This window comes from Rutidosis leptorrhynchoides, chromosome 10 (genome assembly GCF_046630445.1).
Source record: "Rutidosis leptorrhynchoides isolate AG116_Rl617_1_P2 chromosome 10, CSIRO_AGI_Rlap_v1, whole genome shotgun sequence".
Classification (NCBI taxonomy): domain Eukaryota; kingdom Viridiplantae; phylum Streptophyta; class Magnoliopsida; order Asterales; family Asteraceae; genus Rutidosis; species Rutidosis leptorrhynchoides.
In genome coordinates, this window is record NC_092342.1 from 316,973,822 (window position 1) to 316,996,447 (window position 22,626).

Genomic DNA, 22,626 nt, shown 5'->3' on the forward strand with positions numbered 1-22,626 from the left:
CAGCAGAAACCATAGACTACCGTAAACGACCTTAATCATCGAAAGTTTGATAATAAAGAATGGTATGTTGGAAAAGCTCAGAAAAAAATTGGAACTAGGAAAACGGATTGAGCTAACCATGAAGGAGACCAAGGACAAATACAAGGACCATACCCTATATTCAAAGAATCCCGATAATTCTGGATCCGTTGAAATTTTTAGAGAATATCTTACTCCGAAGTTGTAGAGACCCGTCCTAATCCATCCGGACGGAGTCCATATCGATTATAAACGATTCACAACAGTTGATTACATCGCGATATGATACATTTTACAAACATTGCATTTGTTTTTGAAAAGGCAATCTTTCATTACATCAAAAGTTGAAGGGAGGCATACCATTTCATTATATATCTAATAATTGACTTAATAATAATCTTGATGAAAGCGACGACTCGAATGCAATGTCTTTTGAACTATGTCATGAATGACTCCAAGTAATATCTCTAAAATGAGCAAATGCACAGCGGAAGATTTCTTTCATACCTGAGAATAAACATGCTTTCAAGTATCAACCAAAAAGTTGGTGAGTTCATTAGTTTATCATAACAATCATTTCAATATTTAAATAGACCACAAGATTTTATATTTCAATTTCTTATAAACATACATCCCATGCATAGAGACAAGATATCATTCATATGGATTGAACACCTGGTAACCGACATTCACAATATGCATATAAGAATATCCCCATCATTCCGGGATCCTCCTTCGGACATGATATAAATTTCGAAGTACTAAAGCATCCGGTACTTTGGATGGAGCTTGTTGGGCCTGATAGATCTATCTTTAGAGTTCGTGTCAATTAGGGTATCTGTTCCCTAATTCTTAGATTACCAGACTTAATAAAAAGGGGCATATTCGATTTCGATAATTCAACCATATAATGTAGTTTCACGTACTTGTGTCTATTTCGTAAAACAGTTATAAAAACAGCGCATGTATTCTCAGTCCCAAAAATATATATTGCAAAAGCATTTAAAAAGGGATTAATGAAACTCACGCATATAAATATTGTAAAACAGTTAATAAAGCATTTGCATGTATTCTCAGCCCAAAAACGTAAAGATTAAAAGGGATTCAAATGAAACTCACCTACTGTATTTTGTAGTAAAAATACATACGACGACATTGAATAACTGAACAATGCAGGATTGGCATCGGATTCACGAACCTATATCATTTGTGTATATATTAATACACATAATTGTAATTGAATAAGTTTATATATCTAAATTATTAATTATATCATTTTTATATTAATAATGTATTTATGTTTCATATATTCCTTTTATATATAAAAATATTTGTTATGTTATATGTGTTAAACATAATTATTTATATATTTCATTTTGTACATAATACCATTAATATAATTAGGTGGTGTATCTTAAATATATCTTTATTTATAACCTTAAATTTTATACTTATAATCTTAACCATGTCTTATAATTATATTTACCAATTTTCTAATGTTTCATTAATCTATATTAAGCTATATATTTATTTGATACATAATTCTCGTTTATAGTCGTAATATATTTTATACATTAATATATGCATAATTTATATGTAACTAATATTTACACCTTAAAGTTATACTAGTCGGTATATATTAAAAGTAGGTTTATAGTAATACTCAGTATTAGTGTTTAATCCTTTATGAGTTTTCTATGCATTTATATATATATATATATATATATATATATATATATATATATATATATATATATATATATATATATATATATATATATATATATATATATATAAATATTTTTATCGCAAACCTTAATCTTCAAATTAACTTATAATAATTTTTCGTATTATGTTGTAAGCTTTAAATACTAATTATATTATATTACTACTAGTTTTTCTTTCCTAGATGATAAACTAATAATAATAATGACAATATCGTAATTTACATTAATAAAGTTAATGATACCAATAATAATAACTAATACATTGATCATAATTAATAATATAACAATGTTAATACAACTTAATAGTAATAATAACAAAAATAGTAATGATAATAATAATAATAATAATAACAATTAAAGAAAAATAAGCTACCTTAAAAGAAGTCCCTTAAAAATATAATGTCTGGGCCAGGTCTCGAACCTTAGACCTCTCGAAAACCCGACAACCCCTCAAACCACTCAACCGTGTTCTGTTTTTCTGAAACATTTGAAACCCAAATATGTTTAACACGTTATATTTTCTGTTTCATAATCTTCTTCTTCTCAATATGTATCGATCCATGGTTCTAGCTCTTCTATTATCATGTAATAACTCAGATTGTTGGATTCTAACATCCAACATAGAAATAAGGTTATGTGAATAATTGTAAAAAAATAAATAATAAAAAATAAAAGAAAAACAGAAAAAAATGCCTGCTACTGCTCAACGATGGTTTTAAAAAAAATAAAAACTGATTTTTGATTTTAAGGAAATTTTAGGCAATTGTTACAACACGAATTAGTTTTCTAAACATGTTTAGAAACTATTAGAATCGCCAATTGAACCATAAACACTAAAACAAACTTGAATTTCGCCAAGAATTAAACTGTTGACTTTTATTTCTAAAACTTTGACTCAAAAATTAAGCTTTGATTTGAGGAATTTAATCGTAAGGCTTTGCATAAAGATTGAGTAATAGATTACTAATAACTTGGCATTTTTACTTTTTGAAGATTGTTTCAAATTCGTGTTTTGGCCAAAAAGTGGATATATAGAGGTATCGTTGCAAAATAAAGAAAAAAAACAAAAAAAAAACTGAATAAGTTGTTTGATGGCAGTTAATATGGATACTGATAGTGTAAACTAATTGGTTGTTTTTCTTCTTAATCTTGAATAATTTGGTTTGTTTAAAAAAAAACAGTAAGTTGATATGTTCAATCACGCAGAGAAGACAAGAGAGGAAAATAAAATCAGACAAGTAAATCTAATAAAAGGGAATCAAACAAAATAAAAAAAAAATGGGTACCGATTTCCTTGCTCTAACTGATTCCTTTTACTTAGTACAAATATTACAAGACAACAAACCAAAAGCATGATAGTCACTTATATCATATTATAATTCTAAATTCATTTATATATAAAATTTTATATAACTAATATTAATAATGTATAATTTATAATTCTATTCCAAATAATAAGGTTAATAGTAATAGTGATAATATGGGTATCAATAACAATAAGACATAATAAGAATTTTAATTTTTAAGGATAATAATTACTAATAATTTATTTAATTCATAATAAGTTTGCATTTTCAATCTTTAACATTTATAAAAAAAAATCTTTATTATGATAACCCTAAAATTATTAGAATTTATTAATTACAATTATAACAATAATAATAATAATATAATTAATGCTCGTATTGTTATTAGTATTATTAGTAATAAAGAAAGTAATAATAGTAACATTATGATACTATATCCTTAACTTATAATTATATCTAATATATTAATATTTCATATTATTAATTATGTACCATTGAATAACTATACCATATCTATTACTTTTATATATATTCCAATATACATCTAATAATTATGTATAGAATTCATATATATCTTATACATAGATTTATTCTAATAGCAACCTCCTTATCTTGTATTTTATTTTACATATTGTGTTCTAATGATTATTTTATATTTTGTTAATCCGAGTTAATACATATACCCTTATATTATATTTATATTTATATATATTTATATATTTATTTTCCACCATTGTTCGTGAATCATCGGGCATTGTCACAGGGTAAATGATTATATGAACATCGTTCCAAAAATTTTGAGGCTTAACATTACAGACTTTGCTTATCGTGTCGGAAACATATAAAGATTAAGTTTAAATTTGGTCGGAAATTCCCGGGTCATCACAGTACCTACCCGTTAAAGAAATTTCGTCCCGAAATTTGAGTAAGGTGGTCATGGCTAACAATAAAAATGTTTTCATGACGAATATGAGTTTATAAATTGAGTTTTATCATTATTGAGTAATATGGATACAAATAACTCGATTATTCGAAGAATACGAATGAAGCTATCATCCAAGAGTGAAATAGGAAAATAAAGATTCATCTTAACTTTTGACAGAGTCAGGGTTGAATTCTGGAATTCAAGGGATTTAAAGAAAATTTTCGAAATCTAAAAGATTTGATTCTTCGGCGAGTAAGGAAATTAAGATCTCTATAATAAATGCGGAAATCTGCCTTGATTTCTTTGTCTGATATTTTCACTATAAATGAACTTCTTCCGTTCCATTACTTTCACCATTCCTATACTTTCTTCCTCTATTCCTACTTCTAAAATATTGTGGAAATGCTCCATCCAGTTCTGATTCTTGATATTTTCCTATCTATGTATCTGTCATCCTTCTTTTCAATCTTCCACTAGAAAATCTGTTTACTTCTACTATTGCCTTGGGGGAATAATATTCTTAATTATACCGTGTCTTTATATTGCTATTCGTATTAATATCCACGGTTTGTAACCTCTGTGTTGTTATTGGGTTTTATGTCTTCCTTTATATTTCAATGTCCCTGCTTCTGTCTCCTATAATTATTGTCATCCACAGTTAATGCGCTCTCTTATTTGCTGCGATTTATACCCCCTTTCTATTTCGGAGCTTCATGCTTTTGTTTACTTTTCGCAAGTAACGGTCCAGAATTCATAGGTATGGGTTTCGAATTATCATAATATACAAGGTAGAAAGGAAAGGTAGTAGCACGATTTGTTTCGTCAAATTACTTGAATCACTGAGAATAGAACTATCAAGAATATATTTTCTTGATATGTTCAGAAGTTAAGCAAAATGAAAGAGTTATGTAACATGGCACATGATGACGTTATAATCTGTGAATCATCATGTTCCATTTAGAAACTCAGCATGACTTACTGTAATATAATCACGTTGATCAAGTGTCATTATATTATACTAACTCATGCATCAATTTCCCAACATTACTTCCATAGCTTTCATATGTTAAGCTCGAAAGTTTACAGAATATAGAAACTAACAGTTTCTATATGATGTAACACTGATAGTACGAAGAGATTAATGATTTCAGATAAGAATAGTTACAAAAATATCTTCAGAAATATGGAGGATATTTATAATGAAAGATACGATAATATCTCAGAATATCTAAGATCAGAGGATGATAGAAACTATTGTCTGCAAGGGTTTAGAGTAATGAGCAAGATATTCACTAAAGACCTTAGCAGACATTGAATCATTTGGGTTCTTTGAAGTCAAACTTATTATTTGTGATTTGTCCACGGCTTTCTTCATAGTTTCGCATAATCTGCTTTTCGGTACTAAATTTTCTATTGAATGTTTCAATTATAATGATACACAGGAAGCACGAAGAGGTATATAATTTCGGACGAGAATATTTATGAAAATATCCTCAGAAATATCGAAGATATTGATGATGATATTTTGGAATTTCTAAGTTCGATGGTTGATAAGGAAAAATTTTCCGCAAGATTTTAACATGACTTCGGAGCAAGATATTCTCTAAAGATTTCAACAGATCCATAATTACCTGGATTCTTTGAATATAGAGTATGGCCCTTGTATTTGTCCTTGGTCTCCTTCGTGGTTAGCTCAATCCGTTTTCCAGTTCCAAATTTTCTGAGCTTTTCCAACATTCTATTCTTTATCATCAAACTTCCGATGATTAAGGTCGTTTACAGTTTTTGTTACTTCATTCAACTTTTCAAAATTCAGAGTATTAATTCACAGACTGGGTGCTTTTCAGAATTTCGGAATGGAAGATCATCATTCTAAGAGATAAATGTTATACATATAACTGTTGATGTAGATATGCTGTGAGTTTTCAAAGTACTGATTGCCGATTCCTCTACATTTACTGCTACCATATCTGAATCATTGGTTATCGATCTGAGGTGATTTCAAGAGAATTGTGTTTTTAGATGATTAAACATTGACGGTAATATGGTGGAATATAAAAGGTTCTCCGGTAACAATAAAAGAGCATACATATAAATCAAGGTGATAATAAGGTTGTTTCAAACGAAAATTCGAAGTTGATTTGTTGAAGCTGTGACAAAATTTGCTACTTTGAAAGGAATTACCAAGTTATTTTGGGAAATAATAACACTAAAGGAATTAGCACAACTATGTGTTAAACGTTTACTCAGTTTTCGAGAGTTTTTCAGATGCATAACTAAATGCATCAATCTTTTCTCCCGTAGATGAAGTGCGGTTGGTTCATGCTCTCGATTGAGGTGTTTTCAAGAATCATGAAAGGTTTGAATGTAGATTGTAATTGTCAAAATACAAATGAAGTTTAAGATGAAATCAAGTGGCAAACTTGAAGAATTGTTTTGTTTCATATGTTATAATCAATATTTTAATTCATTTTAACTGTCCAATGTTGGTAGTCCTCAATTGATAGTCCACAGTTAGCAATATATAATATTCGAATTAATTAATACGTGTCGTGACCCGTATACGTCTCAGACTCGATCACAACTCAAACTATATATATTATTGTAGAATCAACCTCAACCCTGTATAGAGAACTCGATCATTACTGCATATAGAGTGTCTATGGGGATTCCAAATAATGTATATAGATGTGTCGATATGATATGTCAAAACCTTGTATACGTGTCCCGATATTTAAAGTGAGTAAAATAAATAACAGAAATTAAATAACGATAAATAAAGTGCATAAAGTAAATAACAGAAATTAAATGACGATAAATAAAGTGCATAAAGTAAATAACAGAAATTAAATGACGATAAATAAAATTGCGATAAATAAACTGCGATAAAAATGTAATCAGTTAGCTAGGAAGAGTTAGCGTGGATTTGATGTCATGCGAGGTATATATGAAATAGTTTATATTTTACTAGGAAATACTATTAAATACGATACAATTTTACACAAGATATTTATTTATTTATAGAATGGATATACTTAAACCTTGCTACAACACTTATAGGCAGTGTACCTAATCGTACAGTAGTGTAGTTTTTAGTAAGTCCGGTTCGTTCCACAGGGAAATCTTTAAACAAAGCTCAACGCTATATTAGTTTACTTTTATAAAAATACAAATATATATATAAGTAATATTATTATTATAAAGGGGGGGTTTTTTTACCGTTTAATGACCGGTTTGTCGATTTTAAAACTTTAGTCGCAGTTAAAACCAAATGTAAAATATTAAAAATAAATACAAGACTTAAATTAAAGCATAAAGTAAATAACGATAATGAAATTGCGAATAATAAAAGTGCGATAAAATAAACTTGCGATAATTAAAAAGGACGATAATTAAGAGTGCAATTAAATAACAATAAATAAAAGTGCGATAATTAGAAATGCAATTAAATATAAAATAAAGGAAATTAAATATGAAATAAAAGAATTATGCTTATTTAAACTTCCGTAATCATGATGTTCGACGTGTTGATTTTAGTTTTATGCCCATGGGTTAATTGTCCTTTGTCCTGGATTATTTAATATGTCCGTCTGGTTTTTGTCCATAACAGTCCATCAGTCATAAATATAAAGTGCGAGTGTCCTCATCAAATTATTATTATACCCGAAGTTAAATATTCCAACTAATTGGGGATTCGAATTGTAACAAGGTTTTAATACTTTGTTTAATGAATACACCAGGTTATCGACTGCGTGTAAACCAAGGTTTTACTACTTTGTTAACAATTACACCAATTACCCTTCAATGTAATTTCACCCCTGTTTTAATTATTCTAGTGGCTATTAATCCATTCCCGTGTCCGGTTAAATGAACGATTATTCGTACATATAAATACCCCGACCATCGTGTCCGATCGAGTGTATATGGTTATTTATAGGGACGCCCAATTGTAAATCTTTATATTAACATTAACAAACTATCATTTAATTAAACAAATATAAAGCCCATTAATAGCCCATAGTCTAATTTCCACAAGTGTCGTTCATTTGTCCAAACCCCAATTATGGTACAAAGCCCAATTACCCAATTTTAGTAATTAGCCCAACATCATGATTACTTCGTTTTAAATAAGCATAATAATAACTTAGCTATGAGACATTAATATAAAAAGGTTGAACATAACTTACAATGATTAAAAATAGCGTAGCGTTACACGGACAGAATTTCGACTTACACCCTTACAATATTCGCTAACATACCCTTATTATTAGAATTATAATTAAAATTAAAATTAAAATATAAATTATATATATATATATTTTACGTATATATGAGAGAAGAGAGATGGATGAAAATGCGATCAAAATTCGGTTGGCTTTATAGGCAGAAATTCATTTTGGGGCTCCGCGACTCGCGGTGAAATCCTCTTCAAACTCCGCGAGTCGCGGAGAATGAATTTACAGCTCAGTCCCTTGGAGTCTTTCTCTGCCGACGGTTTTTATTTATAAATATAATATATATATAATTAATATAATTAATTATATATTATATTATATTTATATACATAGTTAACTTGTAATTTTTAGTCCGTTGCGTCGAGCGTTAAGAGTTGACTCTGGTCCCGGTTCCGGATTTTCGAACGTCCTTGCGTACAATTTAATATCTTGTACTTTGCGTTTTGAATCTTGTACTCTTGTAATTTCGAGACGTTTTTTTATCAATAATTGGAACCTTTTTGATTGTCTTTTGTACTTTTGAGCTTTTTGGTCGTTTGCGTCTTCAATTCGTCGAATCTGTCTTTTGTCTTCACCTTTTATTATTTAAACGAATATCACTTGTAAATAGAACAATTGCAACTAAAAGCTTGTCTTTTATGAGGAATAATGCTATGAAATATATGTTCGTTTTTAGCATTATCAAATATTCCCACACTTGAGCGTTGCTTGTCCTCAAGCAATATCGTCTTGAAATACTAGAATCACTTCTTTATTCTTCACACTTTGTACATCAGTGAATTCTATACGGCGGTATAAACAATGGTAGTAACGATATGGTTTACAGTCCCACATGACTATAAAAATTTAGATCCATTAAGGAAATTGGATCTTTATGAAAACATTTGATCTTTTGAAAATTAAATCTAGTTTTTACCCTAGATAAGTTTTCCGGAATAACCCTTTACCGGTGTTTGCAAAATATTTTTGTGGGTTTGGTGGGTTTCAGATTTGAAAATTTTAGCTCAAAACTTGCGGTTTTGTGTCACCCACTTGCTAACCTTGTATTTGGAAAGCAACACGTCCAGTTTACTTGTCCCGTATATTACCTTTAGGTAAACTACCGTCCGGTTGTAAAGGAAAGCGTTGAACAAGCAACTGTTAAGGCAATGTCCCCTGACATGCTTTTAATTATGGTCTATAACGTGTCGGACGCAATTACTATCCTTGGTAGGAGCAATAGTAAAGCTCACCCTTATGATTTTTCGGTATGGCACAAGGTCCTGTCTTTGACCATAATGCAACCACCGTTCTTACGGTTGACACCCGATTTGGTTCAGGTGACCTAATGAATTCCAGGTGAATTCCTAGGATTTTACGTTCAATGGTAATGAACGCATTAAAAATAGGGTTTTCAGAAAATAAATTGGTTTTAATTTGATCAAAATATTTTCTCGTTCAAGCTCGAGTTTAGATATCATCGAATTCCATGAGTTTGTAATTCTCAATCTTTAAGGTCAATCTCTAGGATTGAGTAATATCAGTCTTAAAAGCTGATTTTTAATCTTTAAGGAGATTATCCTTTCTGGGGATCTGATTCATTAGTCTTTATCCAGCTAATTTGCATGGTGCCCCCCCATTTTACAAGATAAATCCTTCTCATGGTTAGGATAAATCTGACCACATGGCGACCCTGTTTTATGCTGAGGTCCGTGGATTTCTAACCGATTTTAGTGATGACTTTTCTAGATTTTTCGTCAACCTACAGCTGGTCTGGACGACAACTTCTTGACCTAAATCAAGAAGCGCGTGTCTTTTTCGGAAGACTTTACTTCCTTTTAATGATGGAATTGATTCATCGTGTAGATCCATCTCTTCTTTTCTTTCATCGGGTAAAACAGTTTAGTTTAGTCTAAAGCAAAAGTATTTTCAGTTATTTGTTACAGATATATGTGACATATGTTTAAGATAACTTGGTAAATTTTCCCACACTTGGCTTTTATTTTCTTTTTTATCGTCCTCTATTCCATTTTAAATGAATTTTAACATTTTAGTTTGTTTCTCAATTTATGTCCTTTCCGAGGTAACAATAATTTCGGTGTTAAAACCTAGTTTTATCGTTCATAAATATGTATAAACATGATTTTGAATTCATTTAATTGAAAATTTTGAAAAATTTTACTAGAATTGGGTAGTCAGTATATAAGACTAGGGCTGTTCTTTTTTATCAGAGAGCACTAGATTCTAATACAACTACTGCTTTACTAGTATTTTTAATGGTAACCAAGTGTTTAAGATAAAAATTTTAAAATCCGAAAGAATTTAACCCCTTCCCACACTTAAGATCTTGCAATGCCCTCATTTGCAAGAAATCAGTAACAATTTAAATTATTGAGGGTGATTTGTGTGAAAATGATTAAATTTTACCAAAGTTTCCAAATATATTGGCGTTTGTTTGCTGAATGATAAATGGTGCACATCATTTGTTCATTCCGTCTTGTTGTTATTTCACATATATTTTGCATCATGTCGTCAAAATTAGTTGCTTTTGCTGAACTTAATGCCAGTCTTTGAAAATGCGTTGTTTTACCCTGTTGTGTACATAAGATAAACTGCAAACATATATACATATTTTTGAAGTTTGGTATATTACCCCACATTCAAAAATTATTAAAATCTAAGAATAAAAGTTAGATAATTATAAAAATGATTACAATATTAACAAAAGTATTAAACGTATCAATAATTACAAATTACAAAATAAAAATAATAATAAGTAAACTAAGGATGATATTGGTACCAATAGGGGTTCCAGGCATAACCATAGGTGCTATAGAATGCTTCGGCAGGGTCATACGTAGGATACGGTGGCTGCATCTCTATAGACCAAGGAGGGAAGATGGGTTTCGGTGTAGGAATATAGTTTCTACCTATATGTTGGCAATGAGCTATGATTTGGTTCTGATGAACTTGCCAATCTTCAAATGCTCTCTGTCTAGCATTTTCGTATTCCTGAGAAGCTATAAACCTATGCATTTCTTGCATCTCATTCCCCCCTCCTACATTACCTTGTTGTTGGTTTCTCTCCACCTGTGGATGTCTACCATGGTATCGTACTGCGGCGTTATTTCGCCTTTTCAAAACTTTCGCACCATGGTATACATTTAAACCTATAGTATCGCGGGGTTCTGGTTCTTCTACTAATAATCCCCCCCGACTTATATCCACACCGAGATATTCACCAATCAAAGTAATAAAAATACCACCTCCTATTATGCTATGCGGTCGCATCCCCCGAACCATAGCTGATAAATAATAACCCACACAATATGGTATACTTACAGCGCTTTGTGGGTCTCGAATACACATATGGTAAAACAAATCCTGTTCATTTACTTTTTCCTTGTTCTTACCCCTTTGTGTAATCGAATTAGCTAAAAACCTATGTATCACTCTTAATTCGGCTCTATCTATATCCAAATAAGAGTAATTTCCCCCTTTGAAACGGTGATGGCTTGTCATTTGACTCCACACACCGTGTGTATCAAAATTTTCATCTATCTTTCTACCGTTTAGTATCAATCCTCTACAATCGGCAGACGCTAACTCCTCAGGCGTATATATACGTAAAGCCTGAGCCATGTCCATTAAAGACATGTGGCGCATCGAACCGCCTAACAAAAATCTAATAAAAGAATGATCGGTTAAACTAGCTACCCGATCATTCAACTCTATACTACATAACAATTCTTCACACCATACTTTATATACAGGTCTACGCATGGTGAATAAATGTACCCAGTCATTAAAAGAAGAATTACCATACCTCTGTACAAGTAATTCCCTAATTGGCCCGGCCAATTCTACAGCTTCTAAGGGTCCCCATTCTATGACCCTCGGTACCTCAACAACCTTAGAATGAAGAGTATGCAAACCCCTTTGATATTTTGGATAATCTATCCAAAGTCTGTCAAATCTCAGGTTCTGGTGCAACTCTTCCAAGTGCATATCGGAAAAGGTCATGACTGGATGAGGTATATCCTGCTTGTAGTAGTTATCCACCTCCTGTTGTTCCAAATTCTCAGCAGGAGCATTGCGGGCTTGGGATGAAGATTCACCCCTTTCATTCTGCAAAACACATCAAACACAATTTTTGTGCATCCAAATATGCATTAGTGTCAGCAAAATCATCAATCAAAATAATTACAATGACATTATCAATTTATATCAAACTTAAGCTCATTTTCATATTTTCATCAAATCTACACTTTTTCAAATAAGCATATACGAAAATGTTCGCCTAGTTCATAATCATTCAACTCAAATAACATGTCAAAATAATCATTACTAGCAATTAAACAAGTCTCAAATGGCATTATCTTTCAAAAATCAAGTTCATGAATTTTTAGACTTGAAAAAGTCCACTTTAATTCTCAAAATCATGTTTAGGCTCAAAGTTTGGATCATTTAACTACCTAAACATGTTACACTACTCAATTTAGCAACAATTCATGACAAAAATCGGCCATAACCTGTTTATATCAAAAAGCCCCAAATTTGCTCAAGAACACAAACCCTAGATTATTCAAAATTTGAAGTTTAAGGCTTCTAATCATGTTAAACAGCATCAATCTAGGTTATACAAGCATAATACATAAACAATTTAAGCATAATTACACTAAAAAGCATCAAAATAAAATTGGGAAAAAAATGACTCAAGAACACCAAATTTTGGATTAAATGGTGTTTAGGTGTAGAAATTTACCGTTTTTCTTGAGTAATTCTTAGATAGCATCCTTCTCAACATGATTTTAGCAAAAAATTTGGTGATTAACGGTTAAAAATTGTGATTTTGGGGGTTTTTTCTCGGGTATTTTCGGAGTATTTCGCAGCTATTTTCTGTTTTGGGTGTGTGAAACTGAGCTGTTGCAGCTCTTTATTTTTTTTTCTGTAATCCGACTCTCCCGCGAGTCGCGGGGATTAACCCTCCAAACTCCGCGAGTCGCGGAGTTTGGTATTTTTTTTTTTATAATCTTTAACTTATTAAAATAATTAAGTAATTAATTTTAAAATTTTGTTTCCCTTGTTATTTAGGACGAGGTCGTTTCGGATTGATGTCCTAGTCCGTCCTTCGACAAAATTTTAAAATTTGTCTTTTTGTAGCGATTGTTTTAAAAGCTAAGATTTTTGGGTTTTTTCAATGTTTTTGGCATACTTTAATTCAATAAGATTAAAAATAATGATAATAAAAGTTCTCGTCCCTCCCTCGGGTAAAGCAATTTCGGTTCAAAGACCTAGTCTTCAACTTACGACGAATTTTAAAAATCATATTCTTAACTTAATGAGATAAAGTAAATTTTTGTTTTTAAATTCACACAACTTAAATATAAAATTCAAAATTAATATTAAAAATTCACACCAAACTTAAAATTTAAAATGCATAAAATTAAAAATTTATATTTTAAAAATTAAAAATTCACACCAAACTTAATTTAAAAATTTATAAATTCATATCAAACTTATATTAATTTTTCAAATATTTACAATTTTAAATATATTGTTTTACAAATTTTACAATATTAATTTAAGATTTAAATATTAATTTTAAAAACATGGTAAAAATAAAATTAAAAATCTTTTTGTCTTTTTATCCCACTTTAATCAATCAAATATTATCAAAAATATGCGCCCCTCTTTTCGGTAAAGTAATTTCGGTTCCAAGACCTAATTTAACTCATGACGAATTTTTGAAATATTTTGGGTTGATTGATTAAAGATATTTATACCTTAAGAATAAACGTTAAATTTCGCAGTGATGTAATAAATTTTTGAATGATATCAATAATTTCGGTCGCCAAACCTAATTTTATTCAATACCAATTTAATACTTTTTAGCGAACAAATTAGCGTTTATTATCAAAAGGTTAAAAATAAAAATAAAAATAAAAACTGTACAGACATACCTGTGAAATAGATTTCTTAGTTATATGATCTATCCTATTCATAAGATAGTCGGTTTAATTGGTTTTCCATGGCTACATAGGCGTAACCTCGAGCATTCAGTGTCTTTTCTTCTAAACATATGAACGGTCCGTCTCTGCATAAAGTAACAAATTCGGTATTTGAATAGGTTTGATTATTTGAACATTTACCTCCATGTGACCATTTTCTGCATTTGTGACATCTTTCTAGGTGTCGTGCTCTTCTTTTCGCTGCGGATTTTGATTTTCCTTTACCAAATTGTAACTTATTATCTTCGCATCTGGATTCTTTTCTAACTCCGTCCATTCTTTCTCTGATTACTGATACTAATTCACTCGGTAGTATGTCATTATTACGTTTAGTGATCAAAGCATGTAGCATTAGACCATGGTTTAGTTCACAGGCAGTCTTCATTTTGTAAAAACCTAAAAAAAATAAAAATTCAGAATGGGGGGAGAAGACTAGTTCTTTAGGGTCTGCTAGGGAAAGACCATTCGGGTTCCATTTTCGAGAACTACACGAAAACAGACAATCTAACTCTAACAGAAATACATATTATCCTTTAAAGACTTGATTCTCCCCACACTTAGTTAGCTGTGGTGTCGAAATTGTGATTAATTTCGTTGTCGACTTCCATCGGACCATGTATGTAATGTTTAACTCTGTGACCATTAACTTTAAATTCAATCCCATTTGAATTTATCAATTCTATCATTCCGTATGGGAAAACTCTTTTGACTATGAATGGTCCAGACCATCTTGATTTCAATTTTCCAGGAAATAGCTTGAATCGTGAATTGAAAAGAAGAACTCTGTCTCCTTCCTTAAATTCTTTTGAACTTCTGATTCTTTTATCATGCCATTTCTTCGTTCTTTCTTTATAGATTAACGAATTTTCGTATGCTTCATGTCTTAATTCTTCTAATTCGTTTAGTTGACTTAATCGTAGACGTCCGGCTTCATGTAAATCAAGATTACATGTCTTCAAAGCCCAAAATGCTTTGTGTTCAATTTCTACTGGAAGATGACATGCTTTTCCATAAACAAGTCTAAAAGGTGTGGTTCCAATTGGAGTTTTGTAGGCTGTTCTAAAAGCCCAGAGTGCATCCTCCAATTTAATGGACCATTCCTTCGGATTTGATCCTACGGTTTTCTCTAGAATACGTTTTAAAGCTCGGTTGGTATTTTCAACTTGTCCACTTGTTTGTGGATGATATGCGGTGGAGATTTTATGAGTTACTCCATATCTTTTAAGAACTTTCTCAAGTTGATTATTACAGAAATGAGTACCCCGATCACTTATTAAAGCTTTCGGTGTTCCAAACCTTGCAAAAAGACGTTTTAAAAAGTTGACTACAACTCGTGCATCGTTAGTTGGGAGAGCTTGTGCTTCCGCCCATTTAGATACATAATCAATGGCTACGAGTATATATAGATTATTATGAGATTTTGGAAATGGACCCATAAAGTCAATACCCCAAATGTCAAATACTTCACATACTTGGATGACATTTTGTGGCATTTCATCACGTTGATTTATTTTTCCGGCCCTTTGACATGCATCACAGGATTTGCAAAGAAGGTGTGCATCTTTGTAAATTGTAGGCCAATAGAATCCAGCTTCATAAACTTTTCTTGCTGTTAGTTGAGGCCCATAATGCCCTCCTGTTGGTCCTGTGTGACAATGGTTTAAAATTTTACTAGCTTCATTTCCAAATACACATCGGCGTATTATTCCATCGGGACAACTTTTAAACAGATGTGGATCTTCCCAAAAATAGTGTTTTATATCACTGAAGAATTTCTTTCGTCTTTGGTACGATAATCCTTTTTCAAGGAATCCACAAACTAAGTAGTTTGCATAGTCTGCAAACCATGGGATTTCTTTATAATCTATCTTCAATAGATATTCATCAGGAAAGTTGTCTTGTATGGCCGATTCATTTAGAACTTCTAACTCAGGATTTTCAAGACGAGAAAGATGATCAGCGGCGAGATTTTCTGCTCCTCTTTTATCTCGGATTTCAATATCAAACTCTTGTAAGAGTAAGATCCAACGGATTAATCTTGATTTAGCATCTTGTTTTGAAAATAGGTATCTAAGAGCAGAATGGTCGGTATAGACCACCGTTTTTGCTAGAACGAGATATGATCGAAATTTGTCAAAAGCAAAGACAATAGCAAGGAGTTCTTTTTCAGTAGTTGTATAGTTTGTTTGTGCTCCTTGTAACGTCTTACTAGCATAATATATAGGTTGAAATCGTTTTTCAATCCTTTGTCCTAAAACGGCTCCCATTGCAAAATCACTTGCATCGCACATTAGTTCAAATGGTAGATTCCAATTTGGTGTTATCATGATCGGCGCATTAGTGAGTTTCTCTTTAAGAATATTAAAAGATTTGATACACTCATCTGAAAAGATGAATGGCGCATCCTTTTCTAGGAGTTTATTCATAGGAGTGGCAATTTTAGAAAAATCTTTTATGAAACGTCGGTAAAAACCGGCATGCCCTAGAAAACTCCTAACTCCTCTAACATTGGTGGGATGTGGAAGTTTAGCAATTACATCTACTTTAGCTCTATCCACTTCAATTCCTTCTTTTGAAATTTTATGTCCAAGAACGATGCCTTCTTTAACCATGAAATGGCATTTCTCCCAATTAAGTACTAGATTTGATTTTTCGTATCTAATTAGCATTCGTTCCAGATTAACTAGACATGATTTAAATGTATCACCGAAGACTGAAAAGTCATCCATGAATACTTCCATGCATTCTTCTATCATGTCGTGAAAAATCGCCATCATACACCTTTGAAAGGTTGCAGGGGCGTTACAAAGTCCAAATGGCATGCGTTTGTAAGCAAAAGTACCATAAGGGCACGTGAATGTGGTTTTCTCTTGATCTTCGGGTGCTATTGGAATTTGAAAATATCCGGAAAATCCATCTAGAAAACAATAGTAACTATTTCCGGCTAATCTTTCCAACATTTGATCTATGAAAGGTAAGGGAAAGTGATCTTTTCTGGTGGCGTCATTTAATTTTCTATAATCAATACACACACGCCATCCTGTTACAGTCCTAGTAGGAATAAGCTCATTTTTTTCATTTGTAATGACAGTCATGCCACCCTTCTTAGGTACGCATTGAACTGGGCTTACCCATGGACTATCGGAAATTGGATATATCAAACCTGCATCTAGCAGTTTAATAATCTCTTTCTTAACTACATCTTGCATATTAGGATTTAGTCTTCGTTGGCGTTGCACATACGTTTTATGACCTTCTTCCATAAAGATTTTATGTGTGCAATACGAAGGACTTATTCCTTTAATATCATGAATCTTCCATGCAATGGCTGGTTTATGAGCTTTCAACACAGAAATGAGTTGTGATTTCTCATTTTCAGTAAGAGAAGACGATATTATTACAGGTAATTCAGATTCACCATGTAAATAAGCGTATTCCAAATGGTTTGGAAGTGGCTTTAACTCTAATTTCGGAGGTTCTTCTATCGATGATTTATATCGATATATGTCTTCTTCTTTTAGCATTTGAATTTCTTCTGTTGTTGGTTCATATCCATTAGCTATAAGTGTAGCTAACATTTCAGCTTCATCAATTGGTTCATTACCTTCTCCTAAAGAACATTCTCCTGTTCCTTGTAATTCTGGAAATTCTTCTAATAATTCTGCATGTGCATCTATAGTTTGAATATAATAACATGTATCATCTGCAGATTGTGGTTGTTGCATTGCGCTATCAACTGAAAAGGTAACACTCTCATCCTCTATACTTAGGGTCAGTTTCTTACCGAACACGTCTATCATTGCTTTAGCCGTGTTTAAGAATGGTCTTCCTAATATGAGAGGAACTTGAGAATCTTCTTCCATGTCCAAAACAACAAAATCTACTGGAAATACTAAAGTACCAACTTTAACTAGCATGTTCTCCATTATCCCTCTAGGATATTTTATTGATCTATCGGCTAGTTGTATGCTTATTCTGGTTGGTTTCAATTCTCCAAGGTCTAGTTTAGTGTATAGTGAATACGGCATTAAATTTATACTAGCACCTAAGTCTGCCAATGCTTCTATTGAACTAAGACTACCCAAAAAACATGGAATTGTGAAACTTCCTGGATCAGATAATTTTTCTGGTATCTTATTCAACAGCACTGCTGAACAATTAGCATTCATAGTAATAGCCGAGAGTTCTTCCATTTTCTTTCTATTTGAGATTAGATCTTTCAAGAATTTAGCATATCTTGGCATTCCTGAAATCACATCCATGAAAGGAAGATTTACATTTATCTGTTTAAACATATCCAAGAATTTGGATTGCTCGGCTTCAAGTTTTTCTTTCTTCATTTTACTCGGATAAGGAAGTGGTGGTTGGTATGGTTTAACATAAGGTTTATCCTTAACTGTGTTATCTTCATTAACCTTTTCAACTACCGGTTCTTTTTCCTTATCTTGATCAGGTTGTGGTTCTTGTTGAGTAGGAATGGCTTCATCAGAAGTTACAGGTATTTCCGGTGGTTTAAGTGTTGTACCACTTCTTGTGGTAATGGCTTTAGCTGTTTCATTTCGGGGGTTAGCATTTGTATCGCTCGGTAAACTTCCCGGTTTTCTTTCACCTATTAACCTTGCTAGGTTACTTACTTCTTGTTCTAGATTTTGAATAGAAGCTTGTTGATTTCTAAATGCTTGAGCATTTTGTTCATTGGTTTGTTTCTGAGATGTGAAAAATTGTGTTTGAGTTTCAACTAGCTTCGTCATCATATCTTCTAAATTCGGCTTTTTATCATCGGTTTGTTGTGGTGGTTTGTTTTGAAAATTAGGTCTTTGCTGATTATAAGTATTATTGGATACTTGTTGATTGCTAGGACCTTGTTGGTTGTTGTATGGAATATTTCGGTTATAATTCTGGTTTTGATTGTAAATCGGTCTTGGCGGTTGATAATTATTCTGATAATTATTTCCAGGCCTTTGGTTTATGTATGAAATATTCTCTCTTTGTTCCATTGTTAATTCAATACTGAGACAATCTTTTGTCAAATGTGGTCCTCCACACTGCTCACAACTAATTCATATTGAGTGAATATCCTTAGTCATCTTTTCCATTCGTCTCTCCACAGCATCTATCTTTGCGGAAATGGAATCTAAGTCATGGCTAGAATCGGCTCTAGCTGCTTTAGATGATCTAATGATATCTTTTTCTTGGTGCCACTCATGTGAGTGGGAAGCAGTGTTATCAATAATTTTGTAAGCATCAGTTTCGGTTTTCTTCATAATAGAACCACCAGCTGCTATATCTATGTCTTTCCTTGTAGTGATGTCGCATCCTTGGTAGAATATTTGTACTATTTGACAGGTGTCTAAACCATGTTGCGGACATCCTCTTAACAACTTTCCATATCTAGTCCACGCCTCATATAGAGTTTCATTTGGCTTCTGTGTGAACGTAACAATTTCTGCTTGAAATCTTACGGCTTTAGATGCAGGAAAGAATTGTTTAAGAAATTTGTCAACTAAAACATCCCATGTATCAATCGCCCCTTCGGGTAATGATTCCAACCAATCTTTGGCTTCTCCCTTTAAAGTCCAGGGAAATAACATGAGATATATCTGTTCATCCTCCACTTCTCGGATTTTAAATAGTGTGCAGATCCTATTAAAGGTACGTAGATGTTCATTTGGATCTTCCTTCGGCGCACCACTAAATTGGCATTGATTAGTCACCATGTGTAGAATTTGTCCTTTGATTTCATAATCTGGTGCATTAATGTCTGGATGAGTAATTGCGTGACCTTGGCCAGTGCGTTTAGCTCTCATTCGGTCTTCCATACTTAAAGGTTCCAGATTCTCCATAATTGAATTTGTTGAATCGGTATCACTAGATGATTCTGATTTAATGGTTCGTTCCTCAACAATCTCTGTTTGAATGATTGGTGGCTCCGGAGGAAAGTTTAATGGTTCAGGATCTACGAACCGTTCCTGAATATTCTCCGGATTCTCAATTGTGAGGTCGGGTTCAAAAAATGGATTATCGAAAATTTGAACTGAAGTACTTGGTCTACTGGATAACGATTCTAAAGAAAAATCAACGGCGGTTATATTTGCTAAATATCTTGATCTAGTTACAGGTGGTGAACGTACAAAAGGTGATGAACGTCTTGCTCGGTGCATTCACTGAATATCCTATTAGTTTTAAAAAGGAAAGAAAAATTATAATAAGTTATCCAATTAATAGACTTTTCTGATTTTGCCCACGTTTCGAATAGCCAAAAGATGCAGCAGAGGGGCAGGATTCGTTTGGTCTCAATATAATTGAGGACTGTTTGGCTCCAATAACCCGGTCCACGTACAAATCCAACTATTACTACGAACCAGAAAATTTTGATGTCTATTAATTTAACCACTTAAAATAAATTTTCGTAATTTTAAGAAATTTAGATAAGAAGTAGAATAAAAATCTATGTCCTAAAACTAGAATAGCGAGAAATAAGAAAGAAAAAGAGTTCGTCGGAAAAGGTCGAAAAAAAAAATGGTTGAAAAATAAAAGGTGACGGAAAAATAAAAGAAACTTATAAAAACTTAAAAATACTTGACTAACCTAATCTTATTACTACAACTAACTTAAAATTATAATCGCAAATTGAAATTACTAATTGGAATGATAATTGATACATAGTAAAAGTCGTTTAAAAATATTAAAGCTTACAGGAAAAACTAAATCCCAAATGGAAATAACTTAAAAAGAAACTAAAACTTAAAAAAGCGTCGCAAAATTCTAAAGTACCTAAATCTTAGTCTAAAGAAAAAGCACTTAAGGAATTCTACGGCAAAGCCTAAAAATCTAAGAGTAAAAATAACTATGGCAAAAACTAAGTTTAAAACTAAATATGAGCTAAAATACAAAAGTTATGCTACAACGATTAAAAAGGGACAAAATATAAAAATATACAAAAAGTTGTAAAAAGTACAATTTTTATAAAAATATTATTTTTATATTATTTATTTATTAAAACTACTAATTTTACAATTTAATTAAACTAATTTAACTAAAATATAAATTAAATAAAACTTAAATTAAAAATAAACTTAATTAATAATAATAATTAGGGTTAATAATAATAATTAGGGTTAATAATAATAATAATTAATAATAATCCGTAATAAATGCAGGATTAGGGTTTTGTCGCCTGTCAGAAAGTCTCCGCGAGTCGCGGTATTTATTGCATCAAACCCCGCGAGTCGCGGGGTTCAGAATTTCAGATCTGGAGCAGTTTGAAATTTTACGCGTTTTTTTTTCTTTTTTTATTATTTATTATTTTCTATTTTTATATAAATAAAAGATATTTAAATAAAACTTATATTTTTATAAACTAAAATAAAAATAAAGAAACTTATAAAACTTAAATATTTAACAAAATCTTAAAAATACTTATTTTTTTGTTTTTCTTTTTATATTTTTGAATAATTAAAACGTATTTTTACAAAAGCGCATTTTAATAAAAGTAAATAAAATTTTTTTTTTTTTATATTAGCGTTGCGCTTCCGGCTTTTAAGAGATGTCCCCGGCAGCGGCGCCAAAAATTACTTGATGTCATGCGAGGTATATATGAAATAGTTTATATTTTACTAGGAAATACTATTAAATACGATACAATTTTACACAAGATATTTATTTATTTATAGAATGGATATACTTAAACCTTGCTACAACACTTATAGGCAGTGTACCTAATCGTACAGTAGTGTAGTTTTTAGTAAGTCCGGTTCGTTCCACAGGGAAATCTTTAAACAAAGCTCAACGCTATATTAGTTTACTTTTATAAAAATACAAATATATATATAAGTAATATTATTATTATAAAGGGGGGGTTTTTTACCGTTTAATGACCGGTTTGTCGATTTTAAAACTTTAATCGCAGTTAAAACCAAATGTAAAATATTAAAAATAAATACAAGACTTAAATTAAAGCATAAAGTAAATAACGATAATGAAATTGCGAATAATAAAAGTGCGATAAAATAAACTTGCGATAATTAAAAAGGACGATAATTAAGAGTGCAATTAAATAACAATAAATAAAAGTACGATAATTAGAAGTGCAATTAAATATAAAATAAAGGAAATTAAATATGAAATAAAAGAATTATGCTTATTTAAACTTCCGTAATCATGATGTTCGACGTGTTGATTTTAGTTTTATGCCCATGGGTTAATTGTCCTTTGTCCTGGATTATTTAATATGTCCGTCTGGTTTTTGTCCATAACAGTCCATCAGTCATAAATATAAAGTGCGAGTGTCCTCATCAAATTATTATTATACCCGAAGTTAAATATTCCAACTAATTGGGGATTCGAATTGTAACAAGGTTTTAATACTTTGTTTAATGAATACACCAGGTTATCGACTGCGTGTAAACCAAGGTTTTACTACTT